The 23,404-nt window shown below is 37.0% G+C and overlaps 1 pseudogene; it reads right to left on the bottom strand.

Annotated features, from left to right (window-relative positions):
• Window positions 1–3,670: 3,670 nt before the first annotated feature.
• Window positions 3,671–23,404, bottom strand: part of LOC102854745 — a 58,143-nt pseudogene continuing 38,409 nt past the window's right edge.

Below are 23,404 nucleotides of genomic sequence, written 5' to 3'. Positions count from 1 at the left end.
AACAAAAGATCTGAACCTTGTTCTGTCCTGCGTCATCCTCATACTTGCTGACACAAACCATTGCAACAGTCACCAAGTCAATTCACTTGGTTGAAGATCTTCTTATCCTTTGCTGACCCTCTGCCCTCTCAGCATCATGTCTCTCTCCAAGTAATAGCACCTCCTAGCAATATGCCCAAGTTATGTGAGATAAAGTCTCACTATTCTTACCTCAAAAGAGCACTCTGTCTACACCCTCTCCAAGACATATCTGTTCATTCTCTTGGCACTCTATGGGGTGTTCTGTGCTCTTCTCCAAAACCAAAACTCAAAGGCATCAATTATTTTCTTGTCATTCTTATTTATTGTCAAGCTCTCAGATCCATAGCAATTGCTTGAATTGATTGGAAAAACTATGCCCTGAATCAGATGCACCTTAGACCTCAAACAGGTCTCGTTATTCCTCAATAATCTGGAGAGGTAACTGCAGATATTCCCAGTACAATGTATCTCCTTATTTCCTGACTAATGGTACTAAGGCTGTTAATTATGGATCCAAGCAAGATGAAACTGTTGACAGTTACAATCTTCTCTCCAACCATCATGATGTTGCCTATTTATCTAGTGGTATAATCTTTGTTTTCTTGACACTGAGATGCAATCCATACCTAAGGCTGCATCCCTTGATATTTTGCAACAAATGCTTCAAGTCTTCCTCCCTTTCAGTAAGCAAGGTTTTATCATTTGCATAACACAGGTTATTGATGAGTCTCTGTCCAATCCTGATGCCACACTCCTATTCATAGAGTCCAGCTTCTTGGATAATTTGCTTAGCATACAGATTGAGTAGTATGGAGAGAGAATACAACTCTGATGTACTTCTCAATTTCAAACCATGCAGTGCCCCCCTGAATAGTTTGCATAACAGCCCCCCAGTCCAGGTATAGGTTTTACAACTTCATTTAAGTAATGGTAAGTATGGTCCTGTGTTTGGTGTCTTATCTTTGGTACACTTTTACTTTGTGTATTTCTGTATCCTTTTCAGTTTCTAAATGATGTAATCACTTATGTTGATTTTGGTTTGTTGCCTTTGTCAGTTTTATATGTAAAGAGCTAGATTTAGGATTTCCTATACAGTTAGTATGATGCTGTGTAACTTTGAGTAAGAGCCAACCATAGTTGACCCTCCAGCAGGTTTTCAGAGGCAATAAAGTACGCAACAGGAGATTGCCTACCTATCTTTCTCCTGTGGAGTAGCTGGTGGATTTATATGTGTACATTTGGGTTGACTTCACACTTCCTTACTACTAAGCACTAGTTTAAATCCTGCAGTTGTTCTGTATTAGAAATACAGGCAAACACTCCTGTGATTTACTGTTTTTGAATACCTCCTGAAGAATCAGCTAAGAGTTGATTCTAACTCGATGGCAAATACCAACCACAAGCCACTGGAATTCCCGTTGCTGCTATGTGCTGTCGAGTTGATGTGACCCATAGCGACCCTGTATACAAGAGCCCTAAACCCTCTATTCCTTGCTAATTGTACTGTCTCTGACACACCTACTCCCATTATCACAGTCACTGGGTCAACCCATCTAAATGAGGGCCTTCTTTTGCACTGTCCCTCCATCCTCCCAAGCATGACATCCCTCTTCAAAGACTGATCCCGCCTTGCAACATGTCCAAAGTATGTCAGATGAAACTTCAGAATCCTGGCCTCCAAAGAGCAGCCTGGCTTCACTCCCTCCAGGACAAACATGTTTGTTCTCCTAGCACTCCATGCTATATTCAATTCTCTTTTCCAGCACCAAAGCTCAACTCTCCTTCTGTCATCCCTATCATTGTCCAGCTCTCTGATGCAAAGCAAGTAGTTACAAAGACCATGGCTTGTATCAGTTGCACCTGAGTCTCCAGACTGACATCGTTGCTCTTCAGTACTTTGGAGAGGTCTCTGACTGTAGACTTTCCCAATGCAATTTGTCTTTTGATTTCTTGGCTGCTGATACCAAAAGTGTTGATTTTAGAGTCAAGCAAACGGAAGCTGTCAACAATCTCAATCTCTTCATCATCTATCATGATGCTGATGCCAGTCGACCCAGTCGTGAGAACCTTTGTTTTCTTGATGTTGAGCTTCAATCCTTATTGAAGGCTACAGCCCTTGATCTTCTACAGCAAGCACTTCAAGTCCTCCTCTTTTCAGCAAACATTGTTGTGTCATCTGCATAACACAGACTGTTGATGAGTCTTCCTCCAATCCTGATGCCACACTTTTCCTCATACAGCCCAGCCTCCCTAATAATTCTTCATATAGATTGAAAAGATAGGGAGATAGGACACATCCTTGATGCACATCCTTCCGCATTTTGATCCATGCAGTGTTTCCTTGCTCTGTTCTGATGACTACCTCTTGGTCCAAGTATAGGTTTCTCATAAGCACAAGCAAGTGTTCTAGGATTCCCATTCTTCTCAGAGTCAGCTACAGTTTATTGTGATCCACACAGTCAAATAGCCCCTGTACAGTTGTTATAATATTCACAAATTTCCTCAGTTTCTGTTTGTCTTGAAGTGTCCTAATTTTTGATAGGTAATTTTCCTGGGAGTAAAATTCTTGTTTGGCAATTTTTGGTTTCTTTCTTTTTCTTTAGAGTATTATATAGACTATCCTTTATCTTCTTGCTTGCATGTTTCTATTGAGAAATCCAAATCCTTTATTGTTGGTGTGCCTTAATGGGTGACTATGCTATTCATGAGCTCTTTTCAGCATTCTTTCTTTGTCTGAAATTTTAATTCTGATATGGTCTTTGCAATCACTTGTTATGTATCAGAGAGTTGGGCAATGACCAAGAATGATAGAAGGAGAATTGATGCCTTTGAGCTGTGGTGCTGGAGAAGAGTATTGAGAGTACCATGGACTACTAGAAAAACAAACAGATTCATCCTGGAAAGGGTTAAACCGGGTGGCTCCTTGGAGGCAAGGATTCCGAGGCTCTGTCTAACATACTTTGGACATGTTGTGAGGAGAGACTGGTCCTTGGAGAGGGACATCATGCTTTGGAGGGTGGAGGGACAGCGCAGGAGGGGAAGGCCCTCCATGAGGTGGATTGATTCAGTGACTGGGGTAATTGGATGGGTGGATTGGAGACGGTGCGATTGGCACAGGACAGAGCAGAGTTTAGGGCTGTTGTATATAGGGTCGCTATGAATCGCAAGTGACTCAACAGCACATAACAACAACAAAAACAATAACATGGCTTTTCTTTTGGAATCTTTGTTATTTGCGATTTATTTAGCTCCTTGATTGTATATTTTCTTCTTTTTTTAACGTGTGGCATATATTCTTCCAGTAGTTCTTCAATATTTTCTCTCTTGGTTTTTTTTTTTTGGGGGGGGGTCCTCATTCCACAGAAATATGTCAAGATAATTTATTTTTAAAACAGGTCACAGCACTAGCTTTTGCCCATTCCACCCCTGGACAAGTTACAAATGCTTTTTCAGCAGATGGGTGCATTCTTTATTACCATGTGTGAAAAGTGAATAGAAATGTATGTAAAACAAATATTCAAATAGTTTCCACAGAAACAGAATGTTGCATCTGTTCCAGCTCACCCTCCTCATGTAAAGACATCTCAAAATTAGCAATAATTAAGTTAAATGTTCCCCCCAAATCACTTAGTTCAAGCTAAACTTGGAGTTAACATCTACCAAAATGGCATCTATGCACTAGAGTACTAGCTGAAGTACAAGTTATTCGGTGCTGTTTCATTCCACTTTTCCAAGCACGAGAGAAGAGCAGAGTGCTGACATCCTGCTCCTCTACTTCAAGTGCAGCTCATGCATGGTTCTTGATTTGCTGCATAAATAGCCATGTTGGCCCAGTCGTCACATACTAGATCGTTGGACTCTGGAACCCATTGAAAGCAGAGGAAGCAGCAACAGTGTAAGCCCCCCATGTTTTCAAACAGCATCCAGTCACCCACGTGCATTGCTGGCAGGTTACTACACACAATATTCTGATCCAGGCCTTCACATGTTGGTCCCCATATGCTAGATGAATAATACTTCTCATCTGGTTTGAGTTTCTTTTGCAGCAGTGACTTAACAGGTACATGATCATAAAGGATGCAACTAAATGAGCCATATACCCTATCATTCAAGTAATACACAAAGGTTTGCTCACTGGATTCATCTTCATCATCAGAGCCACTCTGTTCTTTTAACACAAGTTTCTTGACAATGATATTAACAACAAGGGTGAAAGCTGATACAACATGGTATCTGTCTGGCTCAGCTATGATTTTTACTCCACAGTCTGATGGAAAATACTTGTCCAATGCTGGATTGATTACACTGGTGATCTCTTCAAATTTAAGCTTCAGATCCAGGAAAGCCACCACCAAGTATCAAGCAGATACATGCTAAAACCAGGCTCAGCTCCCATGTCAAAGACATAACAGGCATCAGATATTGCTTGCACAAAGGTCTCTGGGTCTGTATAGCCACTTTCCACACAGAAGCTTACACTAATGACATCAATATTGAGTTCTTTTGCCCTTTCTGAAAGAAGTATGCTGGTTTCAAGTGTGGCACCAAATTTAACACTAAGGTAAAAGACTGCTTTAGAATCATCAGTGGCAATCCACAAAAATCAACTTGCCCTTGGATGCACCCTGCTAACTTTCATCAGTTCTACTTTACTATAAAAAATAATCTGGACTCCATTATTGGTAGCATACTTAATTTGTAATACTTGTTTACAAGGATTTGCAGAGGTTATCCTTTGAGGTACCCCAAGACTCTGTACTTCCTGTATTTCATTCTTATTGGCACAGTCAAATCCTGTCTGTGTGGTAGCTAGGGTCTTTACTATGGTGCTTCTATCATTACATTTGACTGCATCAATAGGAATGACCCAGGAAGAGCTTTTAGATATCTCAGATGCTTCTTCAGGATGTCTCCAAGGTCTGCAACTTAAATGGCATCTTATCATCTGAAGAGGAAACGTCATTAATTTTTTGTTCCAGAATGTCCTTGACAGTAAAATCTTTATTAAGGAAATGACAGTCAAACTCTTAATTATTAACTCTGTTCAAGGTTTCTTGATGTTTTTCTAATAGGAAATAAAAAGGAAAATGAAGAGACAGAATTCTAAATGATATACTGCTTCTCCCAAAGCCAAATTCTTCTGGAATTTTAAATCCAGTTGAACAGCAGGCTTCTATCCTTGGTGTAGCACTGGAAATGTTCTTAGCACGCAAGGATTCCGTAGGCAGGCCCCCATGTAGATACCTCTGAGGGAGTGCATAAGAGCGGATGGCAGCTTCTGTGCTCTCACTGCTGCCTCCATTGTATTCAGGCAGTCACCCACCCACCTGCCTTGCTCCCTCACACTTAACTACCACAGGCCTGTGGTGAGATTCAATTAACACATGAATTCTTCCTATTAATATTATTTGAGGCACTTCTTAGACATTCTTATTTTTTCCCCTCATTTTTTAATTTTTCTTTTAAATGTTTAGTATAGAGGGATTTCTCTTTCAGTTCACGAATTCTATATTCCATTTCTTCAACTGTGTTCTTTTGTACTTGTTGTTGTTAGGTGCCATCGAGTCTAATATCACTCATATTAACACTATGAATAAAAGATCCGAACCCAGTCCTATCCTGCGCCATCCTCACACATCCTGACACACAAGAGCGCATTATAGCAGTCACCATGTCAATCCACCTGGCTGAGGGTCGTTCTCTCCTTAGCTGACCTACCACCCTTCCAAACATCATGTCCCTCTCCAAGGAACAGCTCCTCCTAGCAACATGCCCAAAATATGTGAGGCAAAGTCTCATTTTTGCCTCCAAAGAGGACTCTGGCTACACTCTTTCCAAGACACACCTGTTTGTTCTCTTGGTGTTCCATGGAATGTTCAGTGCTCTTCTCCAACACCGTAGTTCAAAGGCATAACTTCTTTTTCTATCATCCTTATTCATTGTCCAGGTCTCAGATACATAGCTAGTAATCCTTTGACCTTACTATGTGTGATTTATCTGCATTTTTAGATTTAATAATCTGAATTTCTGATTATTGCTTTTGTATTGCCTCCAATTTTAATTGTTTCCTCTGTTTGATCATACTGGAGCCTTTTTTGTTATTGCTTTTTTCTTTTAAATACATGTTTACTCAATCTGCTGTAAAAGATACCTTGACATCATTCTTTGATTTCCTTATAAGGAAGGCTCCATAACATTTCTTTCTTTGCAAGTATATAGCGTTCGTTATTTTGGTCTTCGCCTCCCTCCCTTCTTTTCCAGGGTTTTTTTGGACCGGATTGAAGTTACCTGTTGCATCCTGAACAATGTTGTCTTCATGAGCGGAGACAAAATGTTTGGTCTAGAAGGATACATGAAGGGGTGGAGTGCCCAACTTGTGATGTGAAGCTGAAGGCTGAAGTGCCTGTGAGCACATTTAAAGTGTTGTGCAGAGAAATTGTATCCTGCCACTATCTTGGATTGTATATTGATGCCTTATACCTACCTAAGCGAAGACATCACTAACGAACTTATAAAACAATATCCATCACAAATATAGATGTGAAAATTATCACCAAAATCGTAGGCAATAGAATGCAACAACAGATAAGAAATTAATTTATCATGATCAATGAGATTCATATCAGATATGTAACATGGCTCCTTATAAGGAAATGAATTAGTATGATCCACTATATAATAAAGATATAGAGCCAAATGATCATTACAATTGATGCAAAAAGGCACTTGACAAAGTTCATTTCCTGATAAAAAGGCTCAACAAAATAGGCAAAAAAATGCATTTTCTCAACATAATTCAAAGAACATATATGAAACCAAAGGCCAACATTAATCTAAGTAAAGAGGGACTGAAGGCATTTCCTTGAAAACAGGAAACGGATGTTTCCTTTTTAATTTTTAACATTTTATTGGAATTCTAAGGATTACAAGGCAAAAAAAAAGGAAAGAAAAGGCTACAAATGAGTGAAGAGAAAATAAAACTGTCTCTTTTCACATATGATACAAGAATATGTATAGAAAATTTCTAAGGTTTGTAAGAAAATTAATACATTTGATGACTCCTTTCAGCAAAGTGACAGATTATTTGGTCAATATATAAAAATCAACTGGATTTCTATCCATGAGAAAAGCAACAGTTCATCACAAAAACAGAGGAGAAACAAAAAAATAAAATGGATGTCAGAAGAGACTCTAAAGATAACATTGGAGCAATGAGAAGCTAAATCTAAAGGAAAACATGTCAAAGTGAAAGAGCTGAACAAATGATTTCAAAGGGAAGTTTGGGAGGACAAAGGAAAGTATTATAATGGAATGTGCAGAGAGCTGAAATTGGAGAATAAAAAGGGGGAAACCTGCTCTGCATTTCTCAAGATAAAAGAACTGAAAAACAAATTTAAGCCTTGTGTTCCAATAGTCAAAGATGCTATGGGCAACCTATTGAATGACCCAGGAAGTATCAAGAAAAGATGGATGGAATACACAGAATCACTGTATCAGAAAGAATTGATTGATATTGAAAAATTTCAGGAAGTACCATATGAACAGGAACTAATGGTAATGAAAGAGGAATTAGAAGCTACATTTAAGGCACTGGAAAACATAATTGGCCTCAGGAATTGATAGGATGCCAATTGACTTGTTTCAATCAACAGACACAGCTTTGGATACACTCACCAGTCTATGCCAGGAAATTTGGAGGATGACTGGCCAAAGTATTGGAAGAGGTCCATATTTGTTCCCATTCCCAAAAAAGGTGATCCAACTGAATATGGATATTTTTGAACAAAATCATTGATATCACACACAAGTACAATACTGCTTAAGATCATTAAAAATGGCTGGGATAGCATATAAATAGGGAACTGCTGGAAATTCAAGGAGGATTTAGATAAAGCTGTGGCACCAGGGATATTATTGCTGATTTCAGATGGATGCTGGCTGAAAGTAAGGAATACCAGAAGAATGTCTATTTGTGCTTTATTGATTACACAAAAGTGTTTAACTGTGTGAATCATGACAAATTGTGGCTGACATTGAAAAGAATGGGAATCCCAGAACATTTTCTTGTACTCATGCAGAACCTATACCTGGATCAGGAGGCTGTTGTGTGAATGGAACAGGGGAGCACTACATGGTTTGGAATTGGGAAGGGAGTATGCCAGGATTGTATTCTCCATATTTATTAAATCTGTAAACTGAGTAAATTATATGAGAAGCTGAACTCTGTGAGGAGGAGTGTGGCATCAGGATTAGAGGGAGACTCATTAATAACCTGTGCTATGCAGATGACTTAATCTTGCTTGCTGTGAGGAGAGCTTGAAGAATTTGTTGCAGAAGATCAAGGAATGTAGTCTTCAGTATGGACTGTATCTCAATATCAAGGGTGGGGGGAAAGATTCTTACCACTGGGCTAATAGGAAGTGTTACACCAGATGGAGAAGATATTGAAACTGTCAACAGCTTCATCTTGCTTTCATCCACACTAATGCCCTTGGTATGTGCAGTCAGGAAATAAGTAGATAGGTTGCACTGGGAAAATTTCCAATTAGGAACTTTTCCAAGTTAAGAGGAGCATTGATGTCAGTTTGAGGACTAAAGTGTGCCTGATTCAGGGAATAGTCTTTCCAATTACTAGCTATGCATCCAAGAGCTGGACAATTATTAAGGATTACAGAAAAGGAATTGATGACTTTAAGCTGTGGTGTTGGAGAAGAGCACTGAACATCCCATGATGGATCAGAGAACAAACAGATATGTCTTAGAGAGGGTGCAACTTGAGTGCTCTTTGGAGGCAAGGATGATGACATAGTTTGGGTGTTTTGCTAGAAGATGCTGTTCCTTGAAGAGCACATGATGTTGGGAATGGTAGTGAGTCAGCTAAGGAGAGAAAGACTTTCAGCCAGGTGGATTGACAGAGTGACTGCTGCGATGAGCTCTTCTGTGTCAGGAAATGTGAGGATGGTGCAGGAAAGGACTGGACTCAGATGTTTTTTTCATTGTTCTATGACTCGGGCTCAACTTGAAGGAACCCAACAACAACAACACGAAGCAAATGGCAGAAAAAAAAGGAAAACAAAGCTATTTACAAAGGCTATACCTAAAATGAAATATTTAGGAATAAATCTAATCAAAAGTATAAAAGACTGTTACAAAGAAAAGCAAAAAATACTATTACACAAACTTCAAAGTTGTTGTAAAGTGTTGTCGAATCAAGTACTTATTTAAATATAAATCATCATTTAAATATAAATCTGATTTAAATATAAATGATGCACAACTGACAGAGAATAACCTAAATAATTGGGACTTCTGAAACTTAACTCCTTATGTACCTCAATAGACTTCTCCAAAGAATAAAAATTAGAGTCTATAGACTGGCAAAAAAATGTGTAAATTACACATATTACAAGGAATGCATAATTAAACCTTATTTTAAAAACCTGTAATGCCTCAACAAGAAAATGTCAACCCAATTATTAAGTGGGCAGAGGACATTAATAGACACGACACTTCATAAAAGAAGATTTCAGGTGCCCAATGGATACACCATGAAAAGCTCAACATTATTAGTTATTAGAGAAATGTAAATATAATAATAGGCATGCCATCTCATACCAACTCAAATAAAAGTGTTCAATAAGAGTTAAGAAGCAAATACTGGTGAAAGGTTTGAGAGATTGCAAATCTTAAACTTTGTGGGTAGGAGTTAACATGGTGAAGACACTGTCCAAACAATCTAGCCCTTTAGAAATTTGAGAATAGAAATAGCATTTGGTTCAGTAATCCCAGTACTAGCTATATATCCTAAAGAGATAACACAACACAAACTGATATTCATGTGCCCAAATTTATTGTTGTTATTGTTATGTGCCCTTGAGTAGTCCGCGACTCATAGTGACCTTATGTATAACAGCCCTAAACCTTGCTCTATCCTGAGCCAATCTTATTGTCTCCAACATATCTGTCCCCTTTACCCCAGTGACTGAATCAATCCATCTCATCGAGGGTCGTCTTCTCCTGTGTTTTCCCTCCACCAAGCATGATGTCCCTTTCCAAGGACTGATCCTGCCTTTCATCATGTCCAAAGTATGTCAGATGAAGCTTCATAATCCTGGCATCTAAGGAACAGACTGGCTTCATACTCTCCAGGATGAACTTGTTTATTATATTCAATACTCTACGCCAGCACCATGGCTCAAAGGCATTAATTCTCCTTCTATCCTCTTAAGACATTGTCCAGCTCTCTGACGTATAGCTAGTGATTACAAAGACCATGGTCTGTATCAGGTGCACCTTAGTCTCCAGACTGACATCATTGCACTCCAGTACTTTGGAGAGGTCTCTAACAGTAGACTTTCCTATCACAATATGTCATTTAATTTCCAGGCTGCTGACAGCAAGAGTGTTGACTGGGGAGCCAAGCAAACTAAGGCTGTGAACAATCTCAATCTCTTCACCATCCATCCTGATGCTGCCAATTGGCCCAGTGGTAAGAATCTTTGATTTTTTGATATTGAGCCTCAATCCATATCAAAGGCTGCATTCTCTGTCCTTCTGCAGCAAGCGCTTCAGATTCTCCTCATTTTCAGCAGGTTGTGTCATCTGCTTGATGCAGATTGTTGATGAATCTTCTTCTGATCCTTATGCCACACTTCTCTTCATAGAGTTCAGCCTCCCAGGTAATCTGTTCTGTGTATAGTTTGAAAAGGTATGCCTGGCATACATCCTTTTCAATTTTGAAACGTGCAGTGTTTTCTTGCTCTGTTTTGACAACTGCTTTCTGGTCCAAATATAGGTTTTGCATCAGCATTATCAAGTGTTTATTGTAGCACTATTTATAATAGCATTTAGAATTATAGAGAATTCTAAAGGCCCACTGGTAAGGAACTGTTGTTGATTTCCTTCAAGTCAAGCATGACTCATAGTGATCCTACAAACAAAAGGCCTAAACACTTTATATAACTATAAACATTTATCTAAGTTCATAGAGTTTGCAGAGGCATGTTGTTTAGGAACTGGATGCAACTTAAATCCACCTGATGCTATGAATAAGAAAGTTGGTCTATCTCCTCCTGTGTGATCAACTGCCTCTGAAAATCCACTGGAGGCTCAGCTATGAATCAGTTACAACTCAACAGGACATGGCAACAACATTTATAATAGCAAATTATTAGAAACAATCCAAGTACTATGAGTGGGAAAATAGATAAAGAAATTGTGATATATTCACACAATAGAATATTATAGAACACTAAAAAATAATCAAGAATTTGTGAAATACAAGCCTATATGGATTAAACCGTCATTATTGTTAAGTGCTGCTGAATTGTAGGCAACTCATGGTAACCCTATGAACGAAAGTCTTCAAAACATGTGTGACTTTCATCCTTTCTCCATATTCATAGGGTTCCTGGAGGCAAGCTATTTATAGATGTGGATGCCACTCCTGCTTCCAGTCTTGTTTTAATTGGGGGAGCTCCACCAAACACTGTCCACCATAAGTAACCATTATCATATTTGACATATCAGTGTCACAGTGTTCAGATTCACAGGAACCATAAGTTACCTCTGTATGGCAAGTAGACACACTAGGACTATACGACCTAGAAGAATGTTTGACTAAAAACTAGGAATCCAACTAAGAAAAGTAGATTAAATTAGGGTAAAAAAATATAGTGAATCCTATAAGTCAGTTGTAAAAGAACTATTATGGTATATTGTTGTTATTGTTGTTAGGTTCTGTCAAGTTGAGTATGATTCATAGCAACCCTTTGAACAGCCAGTCTGAACCCTACCTTATCCTGTGCCATGCTCATTGTCTCTGACATGGCAGAGCCCATTGCTGACAGCGCTTTTTGTCAGTTTGCTGTAGTAAGGCAACTTTGGGGTTACTGTGATGCTGAAAGCTATGCCATGGGTGTGTCAAATGTCAAAAGGGTCACCCATGGTGGACAAGTTTTAGTAGAGCTCCCTGACTAAGACAGACTAAGAAGCAGGATTGACCAATCACTTCTTAACTAGCAGCCCTTTGAAAAGCCTAGACCAGTAGAGAAACAAGGACAGCTATAAACTTAGAGGCAGAGCCCAGATTAGAAAATAATCAAAATGAAGAAGACAGTGGCAAACATATTTTAATGATTTGAACATTGAATGTATGAAAAATGAATGTTGGAAATCTAGAAATGATGAAAAATAAAATATCAAGCATGAACATCAACATTCTAAGAATGAGTGAGATGAAATTGGAATCAGACAATCACATGGTATACTATGCTGGGGATGAAAAAAATAGAAGAATGCTGTTGTATTCATAGTTAAAAAGATAATTTCAAATTTTATCCTGAAGTACAATCTTGTGAGTAATAAGATCTTATCTACAAGCATACAAAGAAGACTTGCTAATATAACTATTATTCAAATATATACTCATACTGCTAAAGACAAAGTGGAAGGAATTGACAATTTTTACTAAACCTTGCACTTCTAAACTGGTCAAACATGCAATCAAGACATATTAATGTTAATTGGTGACTGGAATGTAAAAGTTGGAAAAAAGGAAGGGTAATAAAAAAGTATAGAGTGACAGAAATGAGGATTGAAATAGAATGATTGAGTTTTATACATTCATTGCAATATAATTTTTTAAAAATACAAATGGCACCACTAGAGAAGAGGTGAAGGAAATAGAAAGGATTTGGTGGGAACCTAAAAGATTGGGCAATGATGGGCAAGGTCAATGGTGGGTGATTTTATCAAACATAATATGTGGGAATGATTGTATGACACACAACATGAATGAAGAATAGTGTGAAACATAATGTGTATGAACTTTGAGAGAAAACTAATATATTTTTTAAATGGAAAATTTATGCATAAGACCACCAAATGGACTGCATAGGAATCAGATTGAGTATATCTGTGTAAGAAATTTTTAAAGAAGATTGATATCAACAGTCAAAACTAGTCCAGGAGTAGCTGTGGAACAGACCATCAACTACTCATATATGAATTCAAACTGAGGCCAAAGAATGTGAAAACAAGTTCACAAGAAGCAAAAGATGATCTTGAGTCTATTTCAAAATTATCTTAATTCCAAAATAATAAAATTACCTGAATTTCAAAATTATCATAAGAAAAAGTTTGAAGTATTGAACACTAATATCAAAGACCAGAAGAGTTGTGGGACCAAAAGACATCATCCATGACAAAAACAAAAGGTCATTACAAAGACAGAGAATAAAGAAAAAATCAAATTGGATATCAGAAGAGACTCTCAAAAGTCCACTTGAGTGACCAGAAGGCAAAAGAAGTGGAAAAGTTGCTGAAGTAAAGGAGCTGAACCGAAAATTTCAAACTGCAGCTTGCGAAGGGAAAACAAAATATTATAATTAAATGTGCACAGAACTGGAATTGGATAATAAAGAGGGAATAACTTGCTTGGCATTTCTCAAGCTAAGAACTGAGAAACAATTTGAAGCCTCAAACTACAATATTGAAGGATATTATGGGCACTATATTGAAAGATACAGAAAGCATCAAAAAATGATGAAGAAAATACACAGAGTAACTGTACCAAGAGAACTGACTGAGACTGATAAATTTCAGTACAAGGGTGAACGATACTGAAGGAAGAAGTTGAAAAAACACTGAAGGCATTGGCAAAAAATAAGGTTCCAGAAATTGATGAGATAGCTATTGACATATCTCAACTAAAAGATACAGTCTTGGATTTGCTCACCAGTTTATGCCAGGAAATTGAGAGGACAGCTGCTTGGGTGACTGACCAGAAGTGGTTAATATTTGTTCCCATTCCCAATAAAGGTGAACCAACAAAATTATCAAATAATATTATTAATACCATGTACAAGCAAAATTCTGTTGAAGCTCATTAAAAAATGGCTAGAACATTACATAGAGAACTGCCATAAGGTCAAGTAGGGTTTATGATGTCATGGCACCAAGCATATCACTGATGCCAGATGGATTCTGACTAAAAATAAAGAAAACCAGAAGAATATCCATTTGTGCTTTAAATATTATTAAACGTAATTAGACTATGAGAGTCATAACAAGTTATTGAGAAGACCAGACATCACAGAACACTTATTTGGGCTATCCAAAACCTGTACCAAGACTAAGAAGCTATTTCAAGAATAGAACAAGGAAACACTACATGGGTTAAAACTAAGAATGGTGTCCATCAGGATTTATCTTTTCTCCATACCTATTTAATCTATATGCTGGTTAAAATATTCAAGAAGCTGGACTCTTTGAAGAAGAATGCAGCATCAGGATTGGAGGAAGACTATCAGTAGCCATCATTACAACCTATCTTGTTTAAGGTGGGCAAGACTTGAAATGTTTGCTGCAGAAAATGAAACACCCATAGCCTTCTGTGTGGATAGCACATGACACAACCTTACTTGGTGAAAGTGAGGGTGACTGGAAGCACACGTTGCATTAAGATCAATGAATGCAACCTTAGGGTATGGATTGCATCTAAATGTCACGAAAACAGATTCTTATCACTAAATTGATTAGCAACATTACTGATGGATGGAGAGGAGGTTGTAAAGGTCAATAGTTTCATTTTGCTTGGATCCACAATTAACATTCCTAGTACCAGCAGTCACATTGCACTGAGAAGACCTGCAGCTAGGGACATCTCCAAAATACTGAGGAATAATGATGCCAGTTTGAGATCTGAGGTGTGTCTGATTCAGGCTGTAGTCTTTCTGACAACTTGCTATGCATCTAAGAGCTGGACCATGAATAAAGGTGACAGAAAAATAATTGACACTTTTGAGATGTGGTGTTGGAAAAGAGCAATGAATATCCCCTGGAGGGCCATGAGAACAAACAGGTATGTCTTGGAGAGGGTGTACCTTGAGTGCTCTCTGGAGGCAAGGATGATGAAGCTTCTCCTCAAATACTTTGGGTATGTTGTTAAAGGGGTTTATTCCTTAGAAAAGGACACTATGGGGGAGTTCTGGTGGCCTAGTGGCAAGAATCTGCCGTGCAATCCCAGAGGTGCATGGTGGAATCCACCAGATGCTCTGCTGGAGTAGGAGGGACAAACTCCTCCTGTACCAGTTAGATCTGATTTGATGGTACACACACACACACACACACAAGAAAACAACAACAACAATAATAATAAAAAAAAAGAAAAGGACACAATGCTGGGAAGGGTGGAGGGTCAGTGAAGGAGAGAAAGACATTCAAACAAGTGGATTGACATGGTGACTGCCACAATGGGATTGTGTGTCAAGAAGTATGAGGATGGAACAAGATAGTATAAGGTTCAGATCTTTTTGTTCTGAGGTAGCTAAGAGTCATACTCAATGACACCTAACTACAAAAATATCAACATGGATTCAGTGTTAATACCATACTTTTTGAAATTGCAGCACATCTCCTTGCCACTAGGCCACCAGAGCTCCAATACAATACCTTTTAAAACAGTTCCTTTTCTTTTTCTGAAGTGGTTTTCATTTTTATCTTAAAGATGTAAATAAGATAACTTCTTATGGGTACAAAACCAGACTTTGTTAAACACTAAAAAAATATTTCTAGAAAAGTGCAACAAAGAATGAATGGAACCCCACCCAAAAAAAATTTCTCCAGCAAAAAAAGAAAAAAAAACTTCTAATACAATTCCAGTTATTTTTAGCTGTCTTTCAAATATGGAATAAGATAAAATAAAATTATTACTATACAATTTATGTGAAGAACAAATTCGGCAATCTTTTACAAAAGAATATTCTTGATTGATTACTAATTATAGTTGATGAGGCACAAAATTTCCCATCTAATATTTTCTTAATATTGAAAATTAATTTATTTTTAGTTAATAAATATTTTAAAATGAAATATAAATACATAACAATTTAATGTTTCACTGAAACATTAATCTTTCAAAATAATCTTAATTCTTTCAAAATAATCAGTATATTTTGCTTACTTGAAGAAATTTTATGGGTTTATATCCCCCTTATGAAGATTGATTAAGAGAGGCTGCCTGTCAAGATAGTTTTTCTGGTGAGTGACACATTTTGGATAATCTTCTTTGACAGATTAGATAGATTTGACAGATTAGAAGACTTGAGTTAAGTTATATAGAGATCATAACCCTAAATCTCTAATCACAAAATAAGACAATAATTTACACTTACTATGCCAAGTAGCAGTAGGTGAATCACTCAAGACTAAGGAGGGACAGGACTTGAAGCCCAGGGTAGTCTTTCTTCTCCATGATCTTGGTTGGGAAGAAGGCGTAGGTTGGTCATTAAACTGAGAATGTGGGAAGGTGGTTCTGGAGTTATTCAGGCTCGGTGAACTGCTTCCTTGTTGCAAGTCTGTCAAAGTGATGCAAGTGGAAATTTTAGAGTGTTGGAATAGGAATTGGACAAGTAAAGGCATTAATCTCTTCGTTTCTAAAGAGGTCCTAGAACTCTGAACATGGGCACCATGTCAAAGGGAAAAAGCTCATGACAAGATCAGTGGGGAAGCAGAGACATGTTTACTCCCACTACTTTCATTAATTTTAGACAGAATTTGGGTACTTCAAGAGAACTCTCTTTGTTTTAGAATCTTCCTAATATTGTTCCTAGTTTCCTGTTCTAGCTTCAGGAGCCCAATTATTTTTTTTATCTCTCTCCTATGTTATAGTGAAAATATACACACCCCAAGAATACAACCATCATAATAAATTATACAATTAACAGCCTACTAACATAGAATCATTATTTTCATTTGCTTTATATTTTATAGCAATCATCTTCCAAAATATTTCACACTTATTAGCATAAACTCATTGACATTATTAAACTTTTTATTAGCAAAATACTTTCTGATACATTCATTCTGTGTTTCTGAAAAGGGTTTCTTTTTTTTTTACTTTAAAGGAGTCAACAATGCAAATTCCTCCGTGTACAAAAGCAGACATCATTAAATACTGAAAAATACTTTGGAAAACAATTAGTTACCTTTTTAGCTGTATTTCAGATACAAAATAAGAAAGAACACTATGACACTTCCATTGATGTGAAGAAAAAATTAGGAGATCCTTAAGAAGAAAATTTTAGCTTATATATTTTCAGAAAGATTATGCACAGTTATATGGTTCACAGCATAGTTCAGTCTGCTTCTAAAATGGTTTGGAATTTTCAATGAGATTATGTCTCCCAAGTGGATGTCTCTGTGACACAATCCATCCAATCTTATTCAACATGAATTTTAGAAAGGCAACGGAGAAATATAAGAGTGGTAAATCTGGAAGTTTAAGCAACAAAAGAATAATAAAGAATGTAATTAATTACCAAATGAAAGATCCTGTTAGCCATTCTGCAAAGAGGATGGAGACAAATGGAAGACCAAGTTTTGTCTCCTTAAGTTTGGAAGATTTGGATGAGCAAGGAACTTGATAGGATGGAAAAGATGGCCTGGAGTTAAACCAGCTCTGTGAAGTTTGACTTTGTTGCAAGTTTGCTAAAGTGATGCAAAGTAAGAATTTTAGAAATTTAGGCTTTTTTAATTTCTAAAGAGTCTCTAGTTCTCTGAACAGGAAATCACATCTAGAGGAAAGCTCATGAGAAGATGAGCTTAGGTTGCTTGTACAACTTTCATTAAGGTTGGCTAGAACCTAGCTACTTATCTGCAATAACAAGGAATTTTTTTTAAAAAGGAACTATCTTTTTGGTTTTCATGATTTTAATTTTTGAGATGTGTCTTACAGTGACATTCCTATAACTATGCTTTGATTCCATTAAACACAAAGATAGGAAAAGATTTAATTCTGCCTGGTTCACTCTCATCATCAGCTAAAAGTGTAATTTAGAAAAAAAAAACCAAAAACCCAATTGATCCCTTATTGTATGAGGAAAATTAGAGAAAAATAGAACAAAGACAAAGGAAAAATGCATCTCAACTAAGAAAAATAATGTAACTGTGACTGAATTACCAGAATTAAGGGGAAGGAAACGAAACACCTAAAAATATAGAATTGTGGAAAATTTATTTACAGTTCTTGAGTTCTAGTGGCATAGTCTGTTGGGGGTTTCACTGCTAACCCCAAGGTGACACGTTTCTGGTGGTTAAAATCTACCAGCTGATCATATGGAGAAGGATTTACAATCTCCTCTCATTTGATTTACAGCCTAGGGAAAGCTGAAGAGTGAGCCATGAATCACTTATGACTCAAGGGGTAATGAGTTGGTTTTTTTGTTTGTTTGGTTGTACTTTTACTTGCAATAATGCAAGAAGTTGAAAAACCCGAATATAGAACATTGCCTTTTTAGGTGCCAACGAGTCAGCTACAACTCATAGTTGCCCTGTGAACAACAGATCTGAACCTTGACCTTTGCTGCACCATCATCACAATCTTTGTCATGTTCAAACCTTTGGTGAAAGACACTGGGTCAAACCATCTTATGGAAGTTTTTCTTCTGTTTATCTGACCCACTTTTGAAGGATTGGTGTCAGTAGGATATCTCTTTCCTTGGATTGGTTTCAACTAAAAATATGCCCAAGTTAACGAGGCATTTTCACCATCCGTGCGTCTAAGGGGCAAGGTAGTTGCTCTTCTTTCGTGACAGATATGTGTTTTCTTTTGGCAGTTCACGTTATATTCAATACTCTTCATGCTCACAATTCAAAGAGATCAATTAAACTTCAGTCTGTCTTATTCATTGTCCACCTTTCAATTGCATAATAAATAATTGAAATACCATGGTATAGATCAGGCCATGATAGACCATAAAATAAATCCACAAAATTATACAATAATCAAGCTTTCTAGAACCAATGATAAGGAAAAATACTTGAAAGCAACTTTCAAAAAATGTGATAAAGAATGCATTCAAACTTTGTAACTAAACCAGTACACACACACACACACACACACACACACACACACACACTTTGTAGCTCTGGTAGACTAGTGGCAAGAAGCTGCACTGCAGTCCCAGAGGCATGTGGTTCAAGGCCACCAGCTCTTATGCTGGAGAAGGATAGACACTCTCCTCTGTCCAATTAACTGCCTCTGAAAAGCTGCCCTAGGGTCAGCTATCGGTTGGTTCTAATTCTATAACACACAACAAAAATAAGTATATAGGCAAGAAGGCTTAGAGCTCAAGTATTGCAAATAAATTTATATATTTTATATACATATAATATACAATGTTGTTGTTGTTATGTACCATGGAGTCGCTTGCGACTCATAGCGACCCTATGTACAACAGCCCTAAACTCTGCAATACATAATTTATATTACATATATATATATGTGTTGTTGTTATTGAGAGCCGTTGAGCTGTAGGTGACTCATAGCGACCCTATGAATTAAAGTCCTCGACACTTGGATGCGTGACTTTCATCCTTACTCCAGGTTCATAGGGTTACCAGAGCTAAGCTTTTATGGAAGTGGATGCCGCTTCTGCTTTCAGCTTGTTTTAATCGCAGGAGCTCCACCCCACACTGTTCACTATGGATAACCATTATCACACTTGACACATTAGTTTCACAGTGTTCAGCTTCACAGCAACCATAAGTTATCTCCGTTTGGCAAGAGCACAAACCAACACTATACTACATAGAAGAATGTTTGACCAAAAACTAGGACTTAAACTAGGAAAACTAGATTAAACTAGGGGAGAAAATATAGTGAATCCTATCAGTCAGCTGTAAAAGAAATATTATGGTATATTGTAGTTATTGTTGTTAGGTTCTGTCAAGTTGAGTATGATTCAAAGCAACCCTATGAACAGCCAGTCTGAACCCTATCTTATCCTGTGCCATGCTCACTGTCCCTGACACAGTAAAGCCCATTGCTGACAGCACTTGTCTGGCAGTTTCCTGTAATGAGGAAACTCGTGGGTTACTGTGATACTGAAAGCTATGTCATGGGTGTGTCAAGTGTCAAAAGGATCACCCATGGTGGACAGGTTTTAGAAGAGCTTCCTGACTAAGACAGACTAAGAAGCAGGATTGACCAATCACTTCTTAACTAGCAGGCCTTTGAAAACCCTATGACCAGTATGAATCATGAATGTTGGAAAACTAAAAATTATGAAAAATAAAATGCCAAGCATGAACATCAACATTCTAAGAATGAGTGAGATGAAATTTGAATCAATGACATGGTATACAATGCTGGGGATGAAAAAAATAGAAGAAGAATACTGTTGCATTCATAGTTAAAAAGATAATTTCAAGTTTTATCCTGAAGTACAATGTTGTGAGTAATAAGATCTTATCTACAAGCATACAAAGAAGACTTGCTAATATAACTATTATTCAATTATAATACTGGTAAAGCCAAAGAGGAAGCAATTGACAATTTTTACTAAACCTTGCACCCCTAAACTGGTCAAACATGCAATCAAGACATAGTAATGTTAATTGGTCACTGGAATGGAAAAGTGGAAACAATGAAGAAGGAAAAGTAGTAAGAAAGTATGGACTAGGTGACAGAAATGAGGATTGAAACAGAATGATGGAGTTTTATATATTCATTGAAATATAATCTTTAAAAAACACAAATAGTCCCACTGGAGTGCAAGTGAAGGAAATGAGAAGGATCTGGTGGGGACCTGAAAAGATTGGGCAGTGATGGGTAAGGTCCAGTGGTGGGTCATTTTATAAAACATAATACCTGGGAATGATTGTGTGAAATGCAACACAATGAAGAATAGTGTGAAACAAAATGTATATGAACTTTGTGAAAAAATGAATATAAAATAAAAAAATTTTAAAAACCCCAAATGTCAAATTTATGCATAACATCACCAAATGGACTGCATAGAAATCAGATTGACTACATCTGTGAAAGGAATTGTTAGATAAGATTACTATCAGCAGTCAAAACTAGTTCAGGAGGGGGGCTGTGGAACAGACCATCAATTACTCATATGCAAATTCAAATTAAGGCCAAAGAATGAAAACAAGTCCACAAGAAGCAAAAGATGATCTTGAGTCTATTTCAAAATTATCTTATTTTCAAAATATTAAAATAACCTGAATTTTAAAATTATCATAAGAAAAAGTTTGAAGCATTGAACAGTAATATCAAAGACCAGAAGAGCTGTGGGACAATATCAAGGACATCATCCATGAAGAAAACAAAATGTCATTACGAAGACAGAGAATAAAGAAAAAATCAAATTGGATGTCAGAAGAGACTCTGAAAAGTACAATTGAGCAATCAGAAGCCTAAAAAAGGGGAAAAGATGTTGAAGGAGCCGACCAGAAAATGTCAAACTGCAGCTTGAGAAGAGAAATCAAAATATTATAATTAAATATGCACAGAACTGGAATTGGATAATAAAGAGGGAATAACTTGCTTGGCATTTCTCAAGCTAAGAACTGAGAAACAATTTGAAACCTCAAATTACAATATTGAAGGATACTATGGTCAATATTTTGAATGATTCAGAAAGCATAAAAAAAATAGTGAGGAAATACACAAAGAAACTGTACCAAAAGAATTGACTGAGACTGATAAATTTCAGGACAAGGGTGAACGATACTGAAGAAAGATGAAAAAACACTGAAAACATTGGCAAAAAATAAGGTTCCAGAAATTGGTAACATAGCTATTGACATGTCTCAACTAAAAGTCTTGGATTTGCTCTCCAGTTTATGCCCAAAGTGATAAATATTTGTTCCCATTCCCAATAAAGGTGAATCAACAAAATTATCAAATAATATCATTAATACCACATGCAAGCAAAATTCTGTTGAAGCTCATTCAAAAATGACTAGAACATTACATAAAGAACTGTCAGAAGGTCAGGTAGGATTTATAAAATGGCATGGCACCAAGCATACCATTGATGCTAGATGGATTCTGACTAAAAATAAAGAAAACCAGAAGGATATCCATTTGTGCTTTAAAGATTATGCAAAGTAATTAGACTATGACAGTCCTAACAAGTTATTGAGACCAGGCATCACAGAACACTTAATTGGGCTAATCCAAAACCTGAACCAAGACCAAGAGGCTATTTTGAGGACAGAAGAAGAGAATACTACTTGGTTTAAAGCTAAGAACGGTGTCCATCAGGATTTATCTTTTCTCCATACCTACTTAATCTATATATATGCTGGTTAAAATATTCAAGAAGCTGGACTCTTTGAAGAAGAATGTGGCATCAGGATTGGAGGAAGACTATCAATAGCCACCATTATGCAGACAATACAACCTATCTTGCTATGCAACCTATGTTTGCTGCAGAAGGTTAAACACTAGAGCCTTCAGTGTGGATTGCAGATGACACAATCTTATTTGGTGAAAGTGAGGAGGACTTGAAGCACATGTTGCATAAGATCAATGAATGCAGCCTTAGGGTATGGATTGCATCTAAATGTCAAGAAAACAGATTCTTACCACTAATTTGATAGGCAACATTAATGATGAATGGAAAGGAGATTGTAAAGGTCAATAGTTTCATTTTGCTTGGATCCACAATTAACCCTCCTAGTACCAGGAGTCAGCAAATAAGGAGACACGTTGCACTAGGAAAACCTGCAGTTAGGGACCTCTCCAAAATACTGAGAAATAATGATGTCAGTTTGAGGACTGAGGTGCGTCAGGCCATGGACTTTCTGATCACTTTCTATGTATCTAAGAGCTGGACAATGAATAAGAGTGACAGAAAAATAATTGACACTTTTGAGATGTGGTGGTGGAGAAGATCAATGAACATCCCACGGAGGGCCAAGAGAACAAACAGATATGTCTTGGAGAGGTTGTAGTTTGAGTGCTTTCTGGAAGCACAGATGATGAAGCTTCTCCTCAAATACTTTGGGCATGTTGTTAAGAGAGGATATTCCTTAGAGAAGGACACTGTAATAGGAAGAGTGGAGGGTCACTGAAGGAGAGAAAAACATTCAAACAGGAGGATTGATGTGATGACTGCCACAATGGGATCTTGTGTGTCAAGATGTATGAGGATGGCACAAGATAGAATAGGGTTGAGATCTTTTTGTTCATAGGGTCGCTATGAGTCATACTCAATGACACCTAACAACAAAAATATCAACATGGATTCAGTGTTAATACTTTACTTTTTGAAATTGCAGCACATCTCCTTGCCACTAGGCCACCAGAGCTCCAATACTATACTTTTTGAAACAATGTCTTTCTTTTTCTGAAGTTATTTTGATTTTTTACTTTAAAGATGTTAACAAGACAATTTTCTACTGGTACAAAACCAGACTTTGTTAAACACTAAAAAATATTTCTAGAAAAGTGCAACAAAGAATGAATGGAAATAAAAAAAAATCCAGGTAAAACATAAAAAAACCCCTTCTAATACAATCCTAGTTACTTTTTAGCTGTGTTTCAAATATGATAAAAGATAAAATAACATTATTTCTATAT

The sequence above is a fragment of the Elephantulus edwardii genome, unplaced genomic scaffold (genome assembly GCF_000299155.1).
Source record: "Elephantulus edwardii isolate Elephantulus edwardi_28Jun2011 unplaced genomic scaffold, EleEdw1.0 scaffold00184, whole genome shotgun sequence".
NCBI lineage: Eukaryota > Metazoa > Chordata > Mammalia > Macroscelidea > Macroscelididae > Elephantulus > Elephantulus edwardii.
The sequence above is the reverse complement of the archived record's forward strand: the minus strand, read 5'-3'. Positions and strand labels throughout refer to the sequence as shown.